This window comes from Delphinapterus leucas, chromosome 12 (genome assembly GCF_059928025.1).
Source record: "Delphinapterus leucas isolate spDelLeu-1000000601 "Yukka" chromosome 12, BTC_Dleu_Yukka2, whole genome shotgun sequence".
In the NCBI taxonomy this organism is placed as follows: domain Eukaryota; kingdom Metazoa; phylum Chordata; class Mammalia; order Artiodactyla; family Monodontidae; genus Delphinapterus; species Delphinapterus leucas.
This window is the reverse complement of record NC_143140.1, coordinates 47,902,447-47,906,577: the sequence shown is the minus strand read 5'-3', so window position 1 is coordinate 47,906,577 and position 4,131 is coordinate 47,902,447. Positions and strand designations below refer to the sequence as shown.

General features: G+C 46.7%; 1 pseudogene; it reads left to right on the top strand.

The window, feature by feature from the left end:
* LOC115802046 (uncharacterized) lies at positions 1–3,704 on the top strand (annotated as a pseudogene).
* The last annotated feature ends 427 nt before the right edge of the window (positions 3,705–4,131 follow it).

Below are 4,131 nucleotides of genomic sequence, written 5' to 3'. Positions count from 1 at the left end.
ATGAATGAGGAAGAACAACCAGGAAACAAGAAGTTTAGAAGACAAAGTAATAGTGGGGAGAGAAAGAAACTAACATGTACTGAGGACCTACTATGGGCTAGGTGCTTTTTATATGTACTATATCTTTAAAATATCTTCAAAAGCCTGAGATATTAAAATTCCCATTTTATATCCAGGGAAATTGCAATTCAAGAGGTTAAATAACACGCCCAAGGTCACACAGTTAGCAAATGGTCAGAATTTGAACTTGGTTCTGCCTGGCTCTGAAGCACATGAACTCCTGTTGTCCGTTCTTCCTTCCTTGCTGAAGTACAACTTATATACACTGACATGTACAAGTCATACTTGTATAAGTTACAAGCTACACAGAGGTAACTATCACCCAGATCAAGATATAGAATATTTACAATGCCCTAGAAGGCTCTCTCATGCCCCTCTCATTTTGCATCCCTCCAAAGGTAGTTTTATGTGTCAACTTGACCAGATCATGGGATGTACAGATAACTAGTTCAACATTATTTCTGGGTATGTTTATGAGATTAGCATTTGAATCCATAGACTCAGTAAAGTAGATTGCCCTCCCCAGTATGGGTGGGCTTCATCCAATCCACTGAGGGCCTGAGTAGAACAAAAAGGTAGAAGAAGGCGGGAACTGCTTTCTCCCCGCCTGGCTGCTTGAGCTGGGACACCAGTCTTCTTCTGTCCTCCGTGCTCCTGGCTCTTAGGCCTTCAGGCTGAGACTGGAATTTACACCACTGACTCCCAGGCCTTAAAACGACACCACTGGCCTTCCTGGGATTCCAGTTTGCAGAATGCCTCAGCTTGCCGGTTTGGAGCCATAGTAAAGATTTTGGATTTTGTACTAAGTGCAATGGGAAGCTATCAGAGACTTGAGAACAAAGGAATGACATGATCTGGTATTACTCCTATTGCTGTGTGGAGAATAAACTGAATGGAGGGGCAAGAAAGCAAAAAGAGAGATGTAATCTCCCTTCTCCATAATCATGTGAATGACCAGTCAGAGCAGGGGCTCATGGAGGTGACCGATGGAGTATTAGCTCAGGTCTGTCTCACAGTGGGCCCAGTAGGTCCCCACACCCATCCTGTGATTATCCCCCCAGTTCTGGAATGCATAATTGGAACAGATGTTCTCAGCAGCTGGCAGAATCCCCATGCTGGTTTGCTGTTATGTGGAGTGAGAGCTATTACGGTGGGAAAGGTCAAGTGGAAGCCACTAGAATTGACTCTACCTAGGAAAATAGTAAACCAAAAGCAATACCACATTCCTGGAGGGATTGCAGAGATTAGTGTCACCATCAAGGACTTGAAAGAGGCAGAGGTGGTGGTTCTCACCACATCCCCATGCAACTTGCCTGTTTGGCCTGTGCAAAAGACAGATGGATCTTGGAGAATGACAGTGAATTACTTACTGTAGGCTTAACCAGATGGTGCCACCAATTGCAGATGCTGTACCAGATGTGGTTTCATTGCTTGAGAAAACTAGCACATTCCCTGTCACTTGGTATACAACTATTGAACTGACAAATGCCTTTTCTCCATCTCTGTCCATAAGGTCTACTAGAAGCAGATTACTTTCATCTGGTAAGGCCAGTAATACACCTTCACTGTCCTACCTCAGGGGCGTAGTTGATGTCAATCCTCTGTCATCATTTAGTTTGCAGGGATCATGATTGCCTTTCCCTTCCACAACATATCACACTGGTTCACTACATTGATGACATTTTGCTGACTGGACCTGGTGATCAAGAAGTAGCAACTACTCTAGATTTACTGGTAAGACATTTACATGTCCGAGAGTGAGATAAGTCTGACAAAAATTCAGGGGCCTTTGACCTTAGTGAAATTTATAGGGGTCCAGTGGCGTGAGACATGTCAAGATATCCCTTCTAAGTGAAGGGTAAGTGTTGCATCTGGCCTTCTTATAAAAAATTAGAGGTACAGTGCCTAATGGGTCTCTTGGATTTTGGAGGCAATATATTCCTCACCTGTGTGTGTTGCTCTGGCCCATTTACCAAGTGATTCAAAAAGCTGTTAGTTTTGAGTGGAGCCCAGAGTAAGAGAAGGCTCTGCCACAGGTCCAGGCTGCCATGCAAGCTGCTCTGTCACGTGGGTCATACGATCCAGTAGATCCATTGATACTTGAAGTGGCAGTGGCTGATAGGGATGCTGTTTGGAGCCTTTGGCAGCCCCTATAGGTGAATCACAGCACAAGCCCTTAGGATTTTGGAGCAAAGTTCTGCCATCCTCTGCAGATAACTACTCTTCTTTTGAGAAACAGCTATTGACCTGCTACCAGGCCTTAGTATAAACTGAACAAATGACTGTGGGCCACTGAATTACCATATGACCTGAGCTGCCCAACGTAAACTGGGTGTTATCTGACCCACCAAGCCATAAATCTGAGCATACACAGCAGCACTCCATCATTAAATGGGAGCTGTATGTATGTGGTTGGATCCCAGCAGGCCCCGAAGACACAAGTAAGTTACATGAAGAAGTGGCCCAAATGCCCGTGGTCCCCACTCCTGCAACACTGCCTTCTCTCTCCCAGGCTGCATCTGTGAACTCAGAGGGAGTTCTCTATGATCAGTGGAAGAGAAGACTCAGACCTGGTTTACAGATGGTTCTGCACAATATATGTGGCACCATCCAAAAAGTGACAATTGCAGCACTACAGCCCCTTCCTGGGACAGCCCTGCAGGACAGTGGTGAAGTGAAATCCTCCCAGTGGGCACAACTTCGGGCCATGCACCTAGTGGTATACTTTGCTTGGAAGGAGAAATGGCCAGATGTGATTATATACGAATTCATGAGCTGTAGCCAGTGGTTTGGCTGGATGGTCAGGGACTTAGAAGGAACATGACTGGAAAACTGGACAAGGATATTTGGGGAGGAGGTATGTGGATAGAACTCTCTGAATGGGAAAAAACATGAATATATTTGTGTCCTATGTGACCTCAACAGAGGAGGATTTTAATAATCAAGTTGATAGGACGACCTGTTCTGTGATATCAATCAACCTCTTTCCCCAGCCACATGAACAAAGTGGCCCTTGTGGCGGGGAGGAAGGTTATACATGGGCTCAGCAACATGAACTTCCACTCACCAAGGCCAACCTGACTGTGGCCACTGCTGAGAGCCTAAACTGCCAGCAACAGAGACCAACACTGAGTCCCTGATGTAGCACCACTGCCTGGGGTGATCAGCCAGCCACCTGGTGGCAGGTTGATTACACTGGACCACTTCCATCATGGAAGGGTCATGTTTTGTTTTTACTGGAATTAGCACTTACTCTGGACACATGGATTTGCCGTCAATTGTGTTCAATGGATTTGCACACAATGCTTCTGCCAGAACTACCATCTGTGGACTTACAGAATGTTTTATCCCCTGTCATGGTGTTCCACACAGCATTGCTTCTGATCAAGGAACTCACTTCACAGCAGAAGAAGTATGATAATGGGTCCATGCTCATGTAACTCACTGGTCTTACCATGCTCCCCACCACCCTGAAGCAGCTGCTTTGATGGAACGATGCAAAGGCCTTTTGAAGACTCTGCTATGTTCTCCAGAAGGCTGTGTATGCTCTGAATCAGCATCCAGTGTATGGTGCTGTTTCTCTGATAGCCAGCATTCAAGGGTTTGTCACCGGCAAAGCTCACTCGGGTCCCCGGAAAAAATAAGATGGAATCTAGGTGATACGGTCTAACCTCTTCTTTTGTGCTAAGTCTAGTTTCACTCACCTATAGGGTGTCGTGTGCAGAGGCCTTGGAGCTGACAGGTTGGATCAGAGTTCCCAGCACAGAACCGCTGTGCCTGACACCCCAACTTCTGGGGCTGTGTGCAGAAGCGCTGTGCAAAACACCTCAATTCAAGATGGCGGCAGCAGGACGGGTGCAGAGACGCTGCGCCTGGCACTGCAATTTGGAGCCATGGGCAGCGCAGCTGTACCGCCCGCCAGCTGATGGCTGAGGCTGACACTGACACTGACACGAACCCTATAAAGCTGCCCCGCCCACAGTCTGTCAGGAGAGCGTGGACTCCGGAGCAGGAGATCCTGCTGCTCTGTTCTTTCATCAAAGAATAAAGCTTTCCTTTGCTTCGAACTGA